The following is a 21,098-nucleotide window of genomic DNA, read 5'->3' as shown; positions in this document are numbered from 1 at the left end:
ATCGCACCTATCTGTTTCACGATATACAGTCATCTTTTCATCTTATTTTTATTTTTTATAGACATTTACACACCGAATTAATATTTTAAAGATTAGTTTTATAATGCGGGATTAAAACTTTTTTTTGAGTACGAAGACGATAAACTAGTGCCGAAGTCTCATAATTTGGCATTAATTTACCTATCTATTTGATGATATACTGTCATATTCTAATCAATTTTTTTATATAGACATATACCGTTGGACACCGAAGAAATATTTTAAAGGTTGGTTTTATTATGGGGAGCTAAAATTTTTATTGGAGTACAAATACATTTTCCTGCGCCCAAGTTCCAATAAAGGACACTAATTCACCTGACCGCCATTTCCAGAAAAAGGGCTACACTGAAACTTTGAACCAATTTTATGAGAAGGCTAGGGTGACTCGTTTTACGTTTAACACCAACCAGAAATTCTGAAACAGTGTTTGGTAATGTTTGCACAGGTTTGAAGCGCCCCGCAGGGATACTTCTTGGAAAGCATTCCTGGGATGATATTTTATGTTCACATTTATGATCTAAAGAGTAAGAGTTTCTGGAGGTCAGAACTTCGTACAAACTGCGTTTGTGGCTCAATGAACTTCCGTCTTTCCTTTCAAGTTGACGAAATCTTCACGGTCACATCCGGAGATATACGAGATGCACCAGTAATTATAACCACTGACCTCATTTCGCGCTAATCGTATTAAGGATGACGTTAAACGATTAATAGGGACAAAAAAACTACAGAGGCTGTAATATATTTATGGTAAACGTATAGCAATCAGGATATTTTTTTAAACTCCAAGAAAACATCGAAGAAAATGTTTAGTGTGGCAAGTCGTCAAAAAATTTAAAGACTCGTAAACATGCGTAAGTTCACGGCTAATGAGATGTTTTCTGGGTGAAAGAGTAACGATCTAACTGCGCCATTTTTCAATTAAAAATGCTGGTATCTTCATTCAATCAAGTTATTATGCGTAAAATATGCGAATATTTCCCTGGCGAATCAACGATTTTCCGATTGCAATTACCGAAAAACAAGTTCCAATATAAATTGTTCTGGCATTACTGAGAATAGGTACGTCAAATCATTCAATGAGAACAAAGACGTGAAATGTATTTATTTTGTGGCTTCCTCTACTACGTGATTAGAAAATCCCAAGATATAATTATCTGTCCTTGTGCGCAATAAAGACTTATAATTTAGAGAAAATAGTTACTAATAGGGGCACTCGTAGACAAACGATTACAACAACCAACATAAACAACACCGCGAGGTATACAGCTACAAACAAATACATTCCGTATGTTTGAGAAAATATTTTCACTTTCATTGGTGCTGATGTTGAAGAGAAAAATTGGGGTACACAAAATGTGGAAAGTGAAATGCTAATATTATTGAACCAAGGCTTCTTCAAGGTTACTGAGCCGACCGTAGCACCACACTGATGCAAATAATATCATTCCAGTTCCATTACAGAAATCATTTGTTAAAAAGCAAAACAGCAGTTTGCGGCAGTGAATTCGTTTAACTGTATAAGAGTAATCGTGAGTATTAAAACAAGCAAACCTCATGTCAGTTTCCTGCAACGAATTTTAATTCAAACTATAATCCAAATGTTTCCTATAGCTGGACCAGCATCGCCATAAGAGCCAACATAAAAATTATCGAATCAATCTAATGCAGTTAACATAAAATATAGCGAGTAAAGCCAAAACACCATGAGACAACTTAAAGAATCTAGGCCAGGCTTCTTTCGGTGTAGGAAGACTGCCTGTTGAACTGAAATTTCGCCCTCCTGATGACTCCGATTTTTCCTTTCACGGTGCTAAAGGAAGTTGCTTCGGACATCAATTTATTTTTATTATCGATTCTGATAGAAAACCTCTGTTTGATTAAGTTGTTAAAACTATCGCGGTCCATATTCAGTCAGGGTGCGTGGTAAGTAGGTCAAGAGGTGTTCCTACTGAAATTTAATCTAGCTAAGAAATTTTTCTGCTGCTCAAATTTATACCTCACAAAAGCATGGAGTTATCTCTTTATTGGAGGTAATTATTTAAATTGTCTCGCAATAAATTTTTCAACAAGGGCATGATCTGAAATGTCAAAGAAAATTACATCACTTTCGTCCCGAGACGAAACGCTGTGTTTGCGTTAAATACCCGCGATTGCCGGGGATGATTTTCTTTAGTATAGAGGTGTTCTTTCCCAGCTGGGAAACGGCAGCGCTGGCTTTAAGGAAACCCGGATTGGGTACTAGGCGGACTAACACTCACGAGACGACGAGTCCCGGCATGACTCATTTTCCCACGCAGTCCTCGTGGGACGCACGGCGGCTCGGTTACTCAACCACTCGCCGATCCACCGCAGATGCCTCCGTACTCTCATTTCTGTAACATTCTCTCTTTCGAACACTACCGTCTCTGATCGCGGAACGGTGACCCTACTCTCCTAATATACGGCACGACTATCTTCCCAAATGCGTTCACGTGAGAGAGGTGGGGGACAGTGCCGCTAGTGCCGAGAAAAAAGTTTTTCCCTACCACTAGCGGCAATTCGAGTACTTAAGGAACTTTTTTTCAGCTAATATATATACTGAAAAAGGCAGCAGAAGGTCCGTGGTTCGATTCCCGGTTCAGGTGAAATTTTTCAATGTGTTTTCCGCCTTCATTCCATCTCCACGCCACACTGTGCCATCGTCCTGTATTTATGTTTCTGTCTCTTTGTTTCAATTTCTATCTGTTATTATGATTGTATATTCGCCTGTGGCGACTTGTGTGAATACGAATTTGAAATATAAGATATTATATAAATATTTATGTGGAAAAAAGTTTAATTTTCATCCAATATGAATATATTCCACAAAGTAACGCCTCAAACCATCAGCTTTTTTCAGAGCGACGGAGAAAATATTTGTAATTGCCACTGAGCAACAAATGTTGATTATCTCAATGCAGCTATCAAATGTAGGTAAGCCCGTGATACTACGGTTCTTACAATATTAAGGAGGCATAGCCGACCGGTTCATTTTAAGTTCATAACCAACGCTCGATAAAAAGTTATTTTTCCCAAGTGGGATTTGAAACGTCGAATAAAAAAGCTATTTTTTTGTTTCTTAAAATCTTATTTCACATTTAATTATTTAATGCAGTTTATTTTTCACAGGAAAAACGTTTAGAATAAGTAATACGTCAATATATCCTGAAATATACACCTATTATATTATCTTTTCCAAGAAATAATTACTAAAAAATAAATTTTGAAATGAAATGGAAATTGCAAAAGATGCATGAAATGAGGAATATCACGTCCGTAAATTCATATGTCATAGCTCGGAGGTCTCGAATACCCTAACTTCGGGAATCCTGACATTGAATAACCAATATGACCTGAAGAAATGTAGAAATTTCACATAAAATAAATAAAAAATATAATAACTACTTTTAGTAACTAAACCTGTAGAGTTATCAGAAAATTTGGAGAACAGACGGAACAATCTGCACTGCTTTTCTCAGTTTACAACTTCCAACATACAATTTTTTACAATACGATTTCCTGATTTTAAATAAATGAATCATATCCCAGCCCTTCTACATTGTACCCCATACCAGGACATGAAATAAAAAAATGCATTGTCACGAGCGTATCTCAAAAATGAATTTTGAATATTCAACCGTAGTCTTTACATTTTCAACCTATCTATTTCCGTTGAAGAGTGATAGAGCTGTAACGAATCCTTTGATATCGTGATTCGTATAAAAATCTGTAACACGGAAAAACACAAAGATAGGATTCAGAAACAAGCGAAGAATTCACATGGAAACTCATGTACTTCAAGAGCTTCTCTCCGTATGACGTAAAATAACATTGTAATTACCACTGAGTGGCGTGTAGTTATCAAACTTAGTCAGGCCCAAACTACTAGGCTTTTTCCAAAATTCACCAGTCATAGCCGATAGATCCATTGCAATTTTATACCCAATCCTCAATAAACCAATGAGTTTTGGCCCAACGATGCATGAATCCGGGATTTTCAATATTAAACGAGTTCAATCAATTCAATCACCGTTGGTTTTGCATCGCGTAAACCCCTCCACAAAGGTAAATGCATGAATGGAGAATCAGTCTCTACTTTAATTACACGAAAACTTCCTTTCCCGTGAAATCGCACAGAATGATGCTGAATGTCCCGAAAGAAATACCTGTTTTCATACCAAAGTCTTACAATAATATTAGCTAAATGAAACACTGCAATCTTTCCACTGACTTTATTTGAGTAGGACGCGTAGCTACAGCATTCTCAAGTGCGAGAATATTGTTGTAATAACGAAACGCGTAGAGGTCAAATATAAGTGGAAAAATTGCAATGTTTCATTTAACTAATCTTCATAACATCTACCATATGGTGCCACATATCATAGAAGTTAAAACACAATGCTTTCTCTATTAAGATAACGTACGAATAGCGCAGTGATCAATAGTGTTTTTCCCTAGCCAAGCTTCCAAAGAGAAAAAAGTTCGATTCGCACAATTTCTTTATACTCTTCCCGCAAAGCCTGAATGCTCAATCGGAAAGTTAGTTTGATGGATGAGGGTAGCGCAATCCAAATTAAACCGTTGGATGTGATAAGTCCATACATTCTTGATGACGAGGCCAGCTCCCGCATTTGGACCACAAGCTAAGTCGTCCGCCACGAAATTCTCGGGGAGTACGGCATGGCAGGAATTCCCTTCGGCGGGAAATGTTAGGGGGCTTCACCCATATATGAACCTAACACCCAGCAAGAATTTACAAAGGTTGCAGGAAGAAAGGCTTAGGTGAGAGTGTAAGGATAAAAAGGCGTGATTGGATTAGATTTTTTCATTAAACATCCATAGATATTTCCATTTAAAATAACTTACTCATTCGCACATATTATTCCAAAATTATCGATCATCGCCGCCGTAAAGATATTCAGCCAGCCAGCTGGTTTTTCAAATCCTTTCCAACAGGATACTTTCCCGGCGCGATATTATTTAAAATAGGTAATAATTAGGTAAATTAGGTAAAGAAGTTCTCACAGAAGTCAATGAAAAATTTTTCATGTTCACTGATGAATGCATATTTTAGTAAATAATATAATTAATGATGTTTACTTTCAATTATGAATGCACGTATTAGTAGCAATGTCACAAATATTGTATTATATTAATTATCTCACTCGTTGGCTAACGTATCTTTCTTTTGATATCAGTTAATACTAATGAAAAAAATACTACCTTACTTGCATGGATTGCAAATGATGAGAAGTTTAACGGCTCAGTGAACACCTCCCACCCATTCTTTCTCAATCAGTGTAAATGTTTTGTATATCCCCGACTCCTACGCGTTATAACCTCACATCAGGTATCTCCGCGCCAACAAATGGTTCTCGGCGTAAAAGAGGCGACATATTCCCTCGGACGCCTAGTAATCGGTGACACCTGAACTTTTAAAGGTCACGACGAAACCATCGATGTACATAAGTAACTGGATTGAGAACAAACACGGTAGAAGCGAAGCCAGAGGTGGTGCTATATAACTGGACGCATCGCTGTCAAGACTGGGTGTTGATGTAGATCATGCGATCCACGGGACACGTTTGCAGATGACAAACTCCACACCGCGGCATGAGGGATCAGTTCCTTCACTGTGCAATATAGAGCGGTTGAAAACTCAATGCGGGTGAAAGTTATGAGCACGAATATTATAATAGAGGATCTTCAAGTCGGCCTCATAATTTGTTGTCGCCCAAAATGCATTTAAATGGGTTTACAGAAGTCGCCACTCGCGTCGCTGACGTCCGAGTCCGAGTTTCACGGGGAAATAAGGTATAATTAGGGGTACCAACCAACATTTACATTCATGATGATGTTATTAATCAAATTCATAATTTTCAATGCTATTCCTCGCAATTAGAAGCATTATTTTGCAAAATATTGGATAAAAGTGGATCGCATTGCACTCATCACCGCGCCGCGGACATTTTTGAAAGCCGACTAAAATGCGACCGAAGTGGCAACAGAAATCAAACTTCTGTGGGATGGAATTGGGCCTCCTGTATGTATCCCCTTTGGTTATGAGCAATTCCAAAATCCGAATTCCAATTCCATTCCAAAATCTCTTATGGTATAATCCGCTGGGGAAGTGCATACATGAACACATTTAAATGTGCACTCGTTTTGCAAAAAAATAATTCGTGTTATATCGCCAAAAAGTTCTTATGAACACTCATTTCCGTTGTTCGTGGCCCTCATATTGTTGCCATTAAAGCATTTGTACTCATTTAAAGTCTGAAAATTGTTTCACGCCAGAAGTGGTAATATGCCGAGTGTATCTAATAAATTTAAATACAATTTAAAGAGTGAGTCAATCATTGTAACAAACAGATCAAAATCAACTTTATATTAACGATGTTTTCTCTAAAAGGGGACGAAGATATTTAACTTACCGACCGCTCAAATTAAACAAATTAAATTATCCAATAAAATGTTAAAACTCGCCAAAGACTGAAAATTTTCTCAAGAAATCATTGAACATTTATTTTGATATTATTTCATTAGCAATACTTCTGTAATAGCCTCTGCATTTATTTTTTTGGCATATATTTTTGTTCTTTGATGTTGGCTCAATTCTGGTCTTATGACCTTAGATACAATATAAATTTCCCTCGCCGTTGTTATTAGCAGCTGGGCATTCAAAATTTTGGGAGTAAAAAATTATTATTATTATAACATTATAAACATCGTCACAAACAGGAAAGTATTTTCTACGTCTCAGTATTAGCCATGATAACACTTTGTGACTTTCCCCACCCTGCTTAAACAATCCCAGTATCGAATCCCCCCTCAAATAAACCCCATGACATATGAAAACCTGTCTTCGCCATGTTTCTTCACTGTGCTTAAGTACTTGACAAGGGATTGATAGCCGGAACTGGTCGTACGTTTTTCAATAATTATGGAAGTCACAGTAATTTTAAGTAATGTTAATTTGCAATATTTTTACAATAATTTATTAATTTAATCCAGGATAAATCCTGGTATTTGTATCTTCAAAAAATTTCCACAAAGTGAACTCGACAATCTATCCGACTCTTATCACAATTTTTCTCTGATATAATGGGTATTCTGGACTCCTATTTCTTACAAACTCTTTATTTATCTCGCCATTAAAATATTTTCTTGTGATACTGGAGAGGCTTCAGTTTCTCTAATTTCTTGGTCCAGCCGAACACCTTGAGTTAGTAATCCAAGAGGAATTGTTGTCACCATAAATCACGAAAGTGCTAAGGACCCAAATAAAAAAAGCCTTCATCTACACAAAAGGAAATTAACACTTTTATAGGTTTCACCGCAATAGCAAAATAAAAAAACCCACAATTTTATTTTTTAAGCAAGCTTTTATTTAAACACACGAGTCGTTTCCCCGGCATGAGTGACCACCCTTCTACCTTTTCCTCGTAATCTCCGAAGCGGTATAAATACAGCGAAAGATTTTGTTAAATTAACAAGAAATACCCCGTAATGGCACCACGCCGGACCCTGCCCAGTGGCCCTGATTACAATTGCTGTAAAAGGCATACCGGCATCAGCATTTAAATTGCCCGTTTTAAAGAACTTACTCGCTTTCGATAATAACGAAATGTAAATAAAACCGAATGAAATAGTACTAAAAATACATGCTAGTTCATTGATATATTCGAAATAAGTAACTGAAAAGTTTTCCGCCCCAGGGTGGGCAAACATTGGAAAATCGAAACAAAATATAGTACTAGATAATTACTCTCGCGGGGAAATTTATCAAGAATGGGCACTGACGTCACAGCTTTCTAAGGAGAGGTAGAAGCAGATGTACCCACTATTTCGTTTACTATATTTAGGCCAATGTACCATTTAATTCATTATGACTCAATTGGATTGTTAACGCATTACACGGAAGATATTAGAACAGAAATTCCTCCCAGTAGCAAAGTGATAAACATGATTCACGCTCACCCTCCTGCATTGTTTCCACCATTATTTTTACTACATTAAGGCCATTGTATCATGTTATTCTCTACGACTCACTTGGATAGGCAACGAATGACACTGAAATTATAAATAGTAGTGAGTAACCTGCCTCCTATGAGCATAGCGATAAAAATAATTCATGCTCGCACCTCCTTATGCATTGTCTCTGCAGCGAATGGTGCATGGAACGATTTTTACTTTCCTCCCACGGAACGTGTGCCAATAAGGGCTGCAGTGGTGGATCGCCTATCCGTGGCATATCACACAAAATGCAAGCCATTTCATCGATGTATTCGCAATAAGTCACTTAAAAGTTTCTCACCTCAGGATGCCTATCGAAGAAAATAGAATACTAGATAATAACCTTCGCGGGGAAATTTATTAAGGATGTGCACTCGCGTCCCAGATTAAGAGGAAGAGGCAAAAGGATGAACCCATTATTTAATTTACTATATTTAGGAAATTTTATCATTTAATTTACCACATTTAAGGCCATCGCATAATTTAATTTCCTACACTTTAGGTCAATGAATCATTTAATTCTCAATGACTCCCTTGATTGGTAACGTATTAAATTGAACATATTACTGCAGAAGTGAGTTACCTGCCTCCTAGGAGAAGGGTGATAAAAATGATTCATGCCCGCACTCCTTATGCATTGTCTTCAATTTATATTTTACTATATTTAGGCCACTTTACCATTTAATTCACTGTAACCGACTCGGATTGGCAACGTATTACACTGAAAATATTAATGCAGACGTGATTTACCCACCTCCTATGAGCATAGCGGTAAAAAGGATCCATGCTCGCCAGGGATGCCGAATTACAAATAAATATTGGGGGGGGGGGCAAACCGGGGATCTTGCCCCGGGAAATTTTAAAGTGGTGACTTTTAAGGTTTTTGAGCATTTTAGAAAAGTCATACGATCAACATTAGAACCCTGATAACTAGAATCTCGACATCTAGACACTCCGGGGAAAACGGACTAGCCTGACACATTTTTTCCTCACACCCATAACGAATTTTTGAGGGGGCTCTGGCCCCCTGACGGTCGCACTCCTTATGCATTGTCTTCATAACGTATGATGCACGGAACGAATTTCGCTTCGCCTCCCACAGAGCGTGTGCCAATAAGGACAGTGGTAGTGGATCGCTTATCCGTGTGGGCAGGTCACAATCCAGTTACTTAGACTGGCGAAACATATCCGTGGCACTGCAGTGCAACGGAGCTCGTGGGTGGGATCAAGTGGGGTGGGTTGGGGACTGGGGGTTGAGGAGGATCTCTCCCCGCAGACCCCTTGCGATCCGGATTGAATAAGGTGACCTATTGAAGAGAGATATATATGTACACAGACACACACACTCACACGGACGGGCGCTTAAAATAAACGGGGGAACGTCAGAGAGCAGTGCATATCCAGTGACCGGTGGCTACAGTGGGCGACACAAAATGAAGCCGGCCTCCGCGGTTAAGACCCCCCTGCATGTCGATCTGAAAGGTCGCTGGATCGAGCTCTGCCTGGATGTATTGCACCAGACAAGGGGTCCGTAACATTGGCGGACTGAGAAACTCGTATATTAGAGGATTCTGAAGTCCGCCAACAGAATTGTTATCGCGCGCATAACAATCAGATTTCACAATCGCCACTCGTGGCGCTACCAGTCATCAATATTCACTTTTCACTAATAAATACACGGCAGTAATACGTAACTGAGCCAATAAATCATACAAAGTACACATTTAACTAATGCGAGACGATTGTCGACTACTGGAGGGGTTAGAATCTCGAATGTCGATTCTGAAAGGTCGCTGGAAAAACCACCGCCTGGACGCATTGCAACAGTCAACGGGTTCGTGACATTGGCGAACTGAGAAACTCGAATAATAAATAAGAGGATCCTCAAGTCAGCCGCTAGAATTGTTGCCGCTCCGCGCGCATAACAATCAGTTTTCAAAATCGCCACTCGTGGCGCTACCAGTCATTAATATTCACTTTTCACGAAGAAATACACGGCAGTAACATGTAACTGAGCCAACAAATCATATGAAGTACACATTTAATTCATGCGAGACGATCGTCGACTACTGGCGGGGTTAGAATCTCGAATGTCGATTCTGAAAGGTCACTGGATCGAGTCCGCCTGGACGTATTGCACCAGCCAACCGGTCCGTAACAGTGGCGGACAAAGGAACGCGAATATTGCAATAGAGGAATCCCAAATAGGCCAATAAATATACTGTCGTTTCCTTAAGTCTCCACTTGATGTTGGAGTTTATGTTGAAGTGACCCGACTTCTCAAGAAATATAAACATGGTCATCATCATCATCATCATCATTTGTAAAAAATTCTAAAATTAGTTTAACGCAGCTCTCCATTCCTCTCTCCTATCCGCAAGCCTTTACCTATTCACACATTTCTTTAATATCCCTTATAATCTGTCCTACGTAGCTCATTCGGGGCCGTCCTTGCCCTTCTTCCATTCCATCCGTCCTTCTGCGATTGTCTTCATCAGGCCATCATGCATTATAACGAGGTCAACTAAGATTCAGATGATAGCGTCCGTCTTCTCCGTTAGGTTTTTAAAATACTTCTCTTTTCCCCAACTCTTTTGAGCACTTCCTCATTACTTAAACGGTCGATCCATTTCATTTTCTTCAATTTAAACGCGATATTTAACCAAATTTACATTCAATATAATGTAATCCATCAAATTAATTATTTCCCAATTCTATTCTATGCCATTACGAGTATTTCATTGCAAACATTTGGAAGGAATTAATCGTTCAGTACTCATAACGCTGCAGATATTTTTGAAAACTGATTAAAAATCGAGCCAAAAGGTAGAAAAAATTAAGCTTTTACGGTAAGGACTGTGCTAAGGTAAGGACTCTCCTCTGTGTATTTGCCTAGACCAGGAATCTTAACTTTTTGTTCGGAGTACCCTTCAATGTTCAAGGTCGTCAGGTCAATATTACGTCATTACAGTGTTCCCAGGGTTTTGCGGCCGTCGCAAATACGAAAGGGACTAGAGGAAGCTGAATTTGTTACACAATTTTTAGCATTCACTACGCGACGACCTCACTGAATAGATACCCAGGGAAAAAGTATCTATGATCAACTATTATTGGGCCTTAAGTTGAAGTTAAAGCGTAGTATTTCAACGAATAAAGACATTAATAAAAATAGAATGAAAAATAACGCCTTTGAGAGTCTATTTACAGAGGATTGACAAAGATTAAAAATCAATGCATGAAACAGTTAATTTGTCCGCAATCACGCATAGGGTTGTGAAATTATATTAATACAGAAAAGTTATTTCATTTGTTATATTTTTTAATTCACCATAAAAAACCGCACCGGTTAACAAAATGTTTTTTTTCCATGGAGGATTTAACCCAAGATTCAGATGATTACGTCCGAAGAAAGAAAATTTAAATGACAATTTAACTTTGATGGAAAAATATCCCCGAAACTGGATTTTGATTGTCTATGGCAATCACCAACGGCGTGGAGAAGATACATTAACCTGACGAGAGCTGGGCAAAGAGCGAGGCTTGGAACTGATTTAATATAGGCAGAAATAGTATAATTCGTGAGGAGATAACTTAAAACAACTAAATGCTATTTGAACGAAGAGATGGATTTCGATTAGCGGCCCAGAATTCGGCGAATTAAATTTTTTTGCGAGTGAAATTTTCGACGTGAAAAGTGAAAGTGAATTTTCCTCATCAACCATAATAATCAAAACTGGAGCCTTATAATTGACGAAAATGAATTATGTGGCACTTCATTACAGAAATAATAGCTCGATCAATCGAATATGCATTTTCAATTGATGAAACATCATCACCACTTCAATCGCTACGGATTTAAGTGCTGCTATAAACCTGAAGTAGCTTTAAGCCTCATACCGCTCACAGCAAATTCAACGAAATGATAGTTTAAATTGTTCATCACCAATGCATACAGTATACAATAATAGTTTACCAGCATTTAATACTTGAAAATTGGAAACATTTTGTAATTGTAACCATAGGACGTTATTTACAGGAAATAACAACAACTATTTGTGTTATTATTATTACATTGCACTTTAACTGAAGTATTGAGCACTAATATGAATATTACTATGAAAAAGTAAAATAATTTTCGCCATGCAGCATATTAAACTAAAAAGACGTTACACATTACGAACTACGCGAATGAAATAAGAAGCGAAAAATATTGGTTAGCATTTACGCGACTATTACTTCTCTCGCGTTTAACCTTACATATCATAAATCGAGGATTAAATGAAGTGCCTATACGCTTTCACTGTTTCTTCAACAACTCCACAACAGCGATTAGCAAACATTTACCACTTGAGTACACTTTTAGGTATAGTAACTGATGTTGATTCATCCAGAATATAGCCTTTGAACAGGCGTTTCAATATTTGTCCGCAGGCAAATAACGCAAGGCTCTAGTTTGTCACGAGAACACGGCCAACAACTTCAACACTGTACGTTGAGCCCACATAAATGCACTTACTATAAATCTTTACTTCCATATTGAATAGGATCACTTTGATGTGCAGATTAAGAGGGAAATTATGCAACGTGTTGTAGCACAATCCTTACAGGTGGTCGAAATTCGGATATGAAAAACAAAAATTTCGAAGCGGGAGCATTATGTCCGTATAGCTTCCGTGGTGTCAAGAACTTAACAGTTACCACAAACATAATGTATTTTAAATCATTAAAAACTAAACTAAATAACTGTATGCGTATAATATTCCGAAATCTACCGCGTGAACGGCGGTGAAATATCCATGAATTGACATGAGAAAAAATGTAATGTTCAATTGCCATGGCAAGTCAGGAACCTGGATAACCTAGCGGTCTGCGCAAAGCCCCGGAAAGCAAAAGGTCCGTTGTTCGATTCCCGGTTCAGGTGAATTTTTTCCCATGGGAATTCATGAATAAACTAAATAAATTAATTGGCCCCTTACACTACTTCAGCGTCAATGATAACTCATACAAATATAATTACTTTATCGATATATAAAGTTAAAGCGTCAAAATTAAAATTATGGTGCGTCGAATGTACTCCTCGCACGTTTTAAGAGAGCTGGCATTAAAACTTTCACTTACCGTTAGCCTTGACTGATGAAATTTGCGATATCAGGTGGTCATTTGATCTTCAACTTCCCAGTCCTGAAAAGAGCAAAGCATACTGGTAAAATTTTCGTCGCTGTAGAATCCAAGAAGACAGTTGGTCAGCGAAAACACTTATTGCAGCCATTTACGAAAATTTATGCATCACGGAAACACAGATAAATCTATTGAAAAAAATCAGGAATTTGCCAAATCATTGACAATTTAAGTAAATCCGGTTAAATTTTCGAAGCCTAAAGAAGAACCAAATACTGTTAACAGTGATATCCACAGGGTACAATAGGGTAGTTTCCTTCATTAAAGAAAACGAAAGGCATTGATTGCGATTCGTTACCCACCTTAAGTGTATTCATTATATAAATTATTTGGTTTTAGAAATCCCAGTTTAGACTAATGTTAATGGCCAATTTTAAACTCATTTGAAAAAGGCCAGATTGGCGCCCAAGCGATGCCACTCCACGTGACGTCACAGGTACCTAGTTTCCACACGAGTAGATAGGAGTTTTACATCGTCTGAGATTACCAATGCATGCTTGAGGCACAGAGATCAGGGAAACATCTCTTAATAATCACTTATTAAAATTGCCTATAGTTGGGAAGTTAACTTTGTTTGATAGGGTTTTAATAACCCTTATATAAGCCAAGCGCTACCTGCTAGCAGGGTACTCAGCTACCTGCTAGCAGCCTGCATCGTAGCGGCACTCATAGGCTCGCACCAAGGTGGCCTCACACGGCGGCAGCGGGAACCAGAATGACTTCACACGGGATTTTCCCAGCATTCATACTTAGCTGTCGCGTTTTCGCGCGCTTGAAAATTTTTCACTTTTCATTTAATCGCGAAAAATAGAGTTTGTCATTTAAAAATCTAAAAGCGTGAAATATGTACTCCAGGAGTAATAATCTTTCGAATTAAGCAATAAAAAAAGAAATGGGCACCACCCTATTGACAAGGGAAAAGCGAAGGTGGTCCTTGCCGAAGATTAGGTCGTAGATTCGATGATAATTTGTGTGTTATGACACCAAACGGAGAAAAAGCACAATAACCACCCACTCCATTCCCCAATAACCACATATTCACGGTAGGATCTGGTAAAGCATTAAGTTTCTTAGGAACATCCGCAATAGACATTTACCAGAAGCAGTAGAGATTAACTAATTTTCAAGCACCAAAAGCTCGGCAACTAGTCAATGTTAGTAATATTCTGATATTTACGAGACAGCATCCGCAGGTTCATAATGAGCTTATCGAGCACGAAAAATTACGCAAGAGAAATAAACTTCCCGGAGGCTGAAGCTATGGACTTGATACCGCCAACGCGTGCCTTCGACTGCCCCAGCACATTAGCATTGAAAGCAAAGTGTAAGTGGCTCTTATCTATAATAGCACTTACATGTAAAAATATTTATCTATGAATAATAAAAAATAGAGCAATTGTCATTGATAGGATGCCATCACTAGATCATCAGCTGGGTCAGCATGCTGCTCCGTAACATGCAGCTACCTTATATTTGGCGATTATGTATGGAGAAATGTCTTCTCCTGGGAAAAATTCAAATCCCATACGCAACAGTTAATGTATTTCAAGGATTAGAAGGGTTATTACAGCTGAATAATTATTTCATTTAAGAGCCCTGGCAAATAATCACCAAGACATTAACGAGATTTTTGCCCATTTAAGTTCCAGCAGATTTAAATTAAAACATTCCATATTCCTGTACAGTATATATAGAATTAACATGTGTAGTCTTCTACTCTCACTAGATCTGTACAGAATTCCATTGAAAATAACCGTATCCATTAATTTAAAAACTCTTGACATCGAAAACGAGTAAAATTCCATTGGCTGCAGAATGATACGTTATTTTGTAACTCTTCATAATCAATTTTCGGCTTCATAAAAGCACTGAAACTGAGTCAAAATTATTCACCTGCACGATGTAATCGGTTTAATATGGTGTTGATTCAGACTAGATCTGGTGGATTTCTAAAACATTTATTATCACTGGTAAACAATCTTAATATTGGCTTGACGCAGCTCTCCATTCAGTTCTCTAATCAGCTAATCTTTTCGCAACTACGTATTTCTTCTCTTTCATGTCCTTCTTTACCATATTGTTCCATATATTTCATTCGAGGTCTTCCTTTTCCGTTCTTTACCATCCACTTGTCCCTAGACAATTGTCTTCATCAGGCCACCATGTCTCAAGATGTGGCCTATAAGGTTGTTCCGTCTTCTTATTAAGGTTTGCATTAGGCTTCTCTTCTCTCCTACTCTTCTTAGGAATTCCTCATTACTAACTCGGTCGAGAAATTTGATCGCCATCATTCTCTTTCTAACACATAATAATTAAACTTTAATGGAAATTTTCCAAAAACACGCCAATTTCACTTCCCCACCGGTTTCAATTTATTTTGTAATATCTTCAGGACTGGAGATATTGTAAAATGTATTGAAACCGAGCTTGAGGTTAAATTAAAGTATTTTTAGATAACTGCCAGTTACTTTAAATTTACTTATACCTATCTTTAGACTTTTCAGATCGCATACGAAGAACATTCCACTGGCTGCAGAATTATTTTGCATTTTATTGCAAGTCTTCATAATCATTTTCCGGCATCCAAAAATACTGAACCAAAATAATTCATTTGAAGGATATGGTCGATACAACATAGAAACGATTCAGATTCAATCTGGTGGACTTCTAACACATTAGTAAGTGTGAAGGTAATGGAAACGCCCTACAAATACTATAATTTCACTTCACCACGTGCTCAATATATTTTGTAATACCTTCAGGACACGAGGTAATGAAAAATTGTATTGAAAGTGATCGTGAAGTTAAATGAGAGTGTTTGTGGATAACTGCCAGGAACTTTTGATATACTAATACCAAATAATCTACCTATGTGGCCATTTAAACCCCAAAAATATTTTGGCCTCGTCAACAGCTGCTCGATTCATCAGCTCCTGTGTTACGTTCAGCCTTAGTATAACTTTCTCTACTTGATCCTCCGCCGTATTCTTTGGCGCACTAGAGGTCGTTTGCATCCAGGAAGACTTTCTGCCACCATAAGTGTGAAATCAATCTCTTTCCTATTCACGTTGCCAGCCCATCTTAATATTTATATTTTTATTTCAGCAATAATGTCGGGATCTTGGCTAAGGACTCTTGATTCTCTGTTGGCCCGTATTCCCCAAGTGTGCGTCGAATTTTGTTTTCGTACACTATAAGCTTTTATACCATTTTTACTAAGTTTAAAGATCTTAGATCCATACAATACAGTAGTAAGTATCATACTCCTTTCAGAAGAGCCTAACTTTTGTGATTTTTTAGAGGATTTTATTCTTTAACAGTTTTGGAAGAGCCAAATAACATCTATTTCCCTACATGACTCTAATTTTAACATAACCTCCTCCCTGCTACTGTAGTCTAGTTAGGCTCCTTGAGGTAATTAAAGTTTTGGTAACTTTGGAAGGCTAAGAAGAACTATTATGATCTTCATGAATCTGCAATATTAACAGCGGACACTGTTCCAGTAACTAGGCCTATTTCATGTACTGATTGAATACTCCACAACACGGAGGTAAAAGAGGTCGTGGCCTAAAAAGGGAATCCGTAAAGTATGCAACGAAATAAAAACAAGGTCGGTAAACCAAGGAGAAATTACTGCCATAGCTGGTGACACAGATTTGCACGGTCATTCTACCACCGTGACTAGCTACAATATTTGGGAAAAAATCTAAGCATTATCAGTGCTCTTCACACATTTTCTTACTCAAAACTACAGTCGACATAGCAAAACTTTCCGTTTAATGAGCATTTAACTTCTCCCATGAACGCCTCGTACACCACATAGGCCGCAGGTACATACGACACCACTTTCACGTCATTGATCTAATTGGACTTCAATAGATTTACGCTCAAACGACTGCGTGACTAGTTCGTAAAGAAGATTGCTTTTTTATGCGATAAATCACATGCTTTATATCAATTGTTCCTTAACTGGAACATACTCCACGGCAATGCAATGGAAACAAAACCAAACGGTAACAAATAATCTAATCATTATAATCGCGGCTTTGGATTAAGCTTCCCGAAGGGAAAATTGAAACAAATTCATTGTATAGTAACAAAAAATTGCAAAGATAAATGATTTCCAAGATGATGATAAAATTAAAGACTTCCTCTCTTTAAAACCTCATTGAGGTTAATAAATATCCCTCAAATCATCTCCTAAATAAGTACATGAGATAACTAGCAGGCCACCCGGCTCGGGAAGGAGATTACTAAGAGAAGTGGGAATCTTGGAACGTGAAATTCATGGTCGCATAGCAGGAGTTATATATTTTCTCTTCGAGCGTGTCAAAAGGTGTGCCTACTCGGTAGGATGTCCAACCGCAAACGTTGTATGACGTGCATCAAACGGTAATAAGAAAAAGACTCAAATGCAACCAAAATTAGCGCTACGGGGTTATTGAGCATGATATGCACCTCAGTACTAACTTAGGTAGCAATCCGTGGAGCGGTATGGAAACGCATTTCGGACAGACAAACAGACATCCTCTTTTATACGTATAGAGAGGGAATAGACATCTGACTGCTGATTTTACGTTGCTGTGTGACAACGACCCTCAACCAATAACAACCAAATGTCCATTCAGGGGCACACATTTTACTCTCAACCAATTGAAAACAATTGAGTCACACGTGGCCCAGGAAATTTTCAAGCACAGGAGTATGAAAAAGAAATAAAGAGACTAGGAAGGAGCGGAAAATTGTTTTAACACTTAGACAGAAAAAAAATCACAAATAATTTAAATGGACACGTACCATTCGGTGGACAAGTGAGCAGTGATATCGACTACTATTTGCTCTTTGATAAACTGCATATGTTATGCGGGCCTATGGCGATTCCACGAATTAAGTACATATTTAGAAGTACTCCCGGTAGAACATTCACGGAATCAGGAGCAAAAGTCCAAGTATCCAATTGCATTTGAATACCAGTGGCCGCTAACGCTCTAGCCGTGGATATGGATGATATTGTTGAGTATAGAGAATAGAATATGGTTAGACGGACGAAGATGGAAACGAACGCAATATTTATCGATACAGTGGTCGAAATGAAAGAGACTGGGCTTGGTCACCAAAACGTTCACGATTAAAATTCTCGATTGAGATAGTTTGAATTTGTTCGTTCTATAGATGACAAGAATGGAAAAGGAAGACCTCGAACTAAATGTGTGGAACAGGTAAAGAAAGATGTGAAAGAGAAGAAATGCGTAGGTTTGAAAAGATTAGCTCATAGGAGAATTGAGTGGATATCTGCGTCAAACCAATCTCAGTACTGTTGAACAATGATGATGATTATAATTAGGAAAAATTAACGGTTTCATATTTTTACGATCCGTTTCCTCATTGTCGCGCTATCCGCGGTGAAAAATCAACGGTCTCAACCCTTTGGCAGATCAGTTGACGACGTCACTTACTCATGCCGAGCGGTTCACCGCTTTTCAGTTTCTCCTCAACCATGTTGCTCACACTCCTTTTATCGACTCATTCCCTCGATAAAAGGATCCCCCTGAACGATTAAATCAACTAGAATATAAATGACGTCACTAACTCATCAAAAGTGGGCAGTAACTATGAGATTTTCTTTTTTTTTATTAACGAAAATATGACTAAATGGGTGAGATATTTTCACATCGTTATCATCTGTCAACAATCGTGAAATTGGTTTGGCGAAGCTATTGCGCTCTTCTATCAGCTAGCCTTTTCATAGTGACATATTTTTTTCTTTTAAATTCTTTATAACCTGCGCGTCATTTTACCATGCAGCATTTACATCCATTATAATGTCATTTATAACAGTAACTCATTTGCCTTCCTTTTCCTTTGCCTTCCTTCGATAGCAACACATTTCGAAGGGCCATCCTTTACCCTTCTTCCCATCCGCCTGTCCTTCGACAATTTACTTCATCAGGCTATCACGTCACATTATGTGACTGACTTAAGTAGTCCCGTCTTCTCTTAAGGATTTTTAGAAAACTTTTCGTTTCTTCTACTCTTCTCAGCGTATCATCATCGATCTAGGTCGATCTATTGTATTTCGTCATCATTCTTCGGTAACTCCACATTTCGAATGCTTCGAACTCTTCTTCTTTGAGGTGGTCGAAATTCAAGCTTCGCTCCCATACAGAAACATTCTCATAACTTACATTTCTCATCCATCTAATGAATAATTAAATGAATCACAATATTGTGTCTAGTTGAAAGACCCCATTGTAGCACCAGAGAAAGGGGGAAAGCAGAGGTTGTAGATGAACCCAATAATGAGTGAAGAACAGTGGCGGCTATCACTAAACCCCTAATTCGGCAGTTAAGTAGCGATATTGTAGTGATGCCAGAAATTTTTTTAGGACAAACTCACTAATATTAAGTGAAAGCCATACGGATTAACAAGGCTAATATTCTACTCTCAAATTCATTGAGCCACTTAAATGCATTCGGAACGAAATATCCTCCTGCGAAACCGCCTACCCAATTATAACGCCGTTGTGGGGGCTGAGAAATCCATGAAAACGGAGGGATGCTAGACAACAGGGGAAAAGAGAAGGGCAATACGGGGTTAATGGATTACATAACGAGTGGTACGACGGACTGAAAATAGAAATTTGATTGGAAAATATAAAGGTTCCGAAATGGGTCCTTGTCTATCGGTTTTTCCTTAATCCAAATTACTATCTACTCTCAAATTATGAATATATAATTCTCAGAGAAAACGATAATTTTGGATATCTGAGGCAACATACGCCAGACATGTTAAGTCTTCAACTCAAGTTGAGGAATTACTCCCAAAAGAGGAGATAGGAGAAAAACTAGGGAGAAGATATCCATCTCACTTCTGAGGCTATTTTTCCAAACAATTGCCAATTACGGAATTTACCAATACAACATGGACCAGTACGAGAGAGCATTTATCTCATTTTTGCAGAAAATTCTACGATAATTCAAATTCTATCAAAGGAAGACTATCAGATATATAAGAATACTATCTTTGTTGAATTATTGGATTTTAAATTCAATTTCATAAATAATTCAAGGCAACTGTCTTCATTATTAGCCATCGAATCACTGGAAGTTAGTAAATTTGGATATGGAATACATACCACTCTATGATATTATCTTTTTCGTGCAGATTATTCGATACTAGAATCGGTTCCTTATACTTCATTCAACTTTTCATGGTACGAAGAATGTAATCGGTCATGATTAATCACAAAAATGATAGCAACAATCATCTGAAATTACCATATCATATTGAACAGGCCAACATCAGGAATTAAAATTTCTGTCACAACAATTTTTCTAAATAATCCCTTCAAGTTGCACGTGTTCCTTGCATACATTCACTTCAGGATTTCCCTTGAAATGGCCATTCATAAGGTGAACGATTGTAATTTATGTATGAACGTAAAAACAGGCCAATTCAAATATTTTTGTAACTTTAGAAAATAACACTTCACCACATTTATTATTTTGAAGTTATCCTTCCGCCTGGTAAAAGACAAAATATTTTAGGAAAAACGCGAATGTAATATCTGACGCATTGATAAAAAAAATTGTTTGGGCTTGGGTATGGTGATCCATGTGGAAAGATAAGATTAAAGAACATGACTACAGGGGGGATATTCAACGTCAAAGGAAAAAAAACTCTATTAATTTCAAAAGGCAGAGATGATGCCTAACTGAAATAAGCTAAATTGTGGGAGACAGATTAATCGAATTCACACAGTTTTGAAGAGACTACAAGCGATATTTAACTATCAAAGTGATCACATTATTCAATTGTTTAATAAGTCAAATTTTTCAAGTTTGCC

At 37.8% G+C, this 21,098-nt stretch overlaps 1 protein-coding gene across 15 annotated transcripts in view; it reads right to left on the bottom strand.

Moving 5' to 3' along the window:
- Nucleotides 1-21,098, bottom strand: part of LOC124170630 (plasma membrane calcium-transporting ATPase 2) — a 611,417-nt gene that overhangs the window by 158,059 nt on the left and 432,260 nt on the right. For all 15 annotated transcript variants that reach the window (XM_046549474.1, XM_046549473.1, XM_046549486.1 and 12 more), the window contains one exon: nt 13,192-13,254. The gene's annotated coding sequence lies outside the window, so the exon portion shown is untranslated. The remainder of the gene's footprint in view (nt 1-13,191; nt 13,255-21,098) is intronic.

This window comes from Ischnura elegans, chromosome X (genome assembly GCF_921293095.1).
Source record: "Ischnura elegans chromosome X, ioIscEleg1.1, whole genome shotgun sequence".
NCBI lineage: Eukaryota > Metazoa > Arthropoda > Insecta > Odonata > Coenagrionidae > Ischnura > Ischnura elegans.
This window is presented reverse-complemented; position numbering and strand designations above follow the sequence as displayed.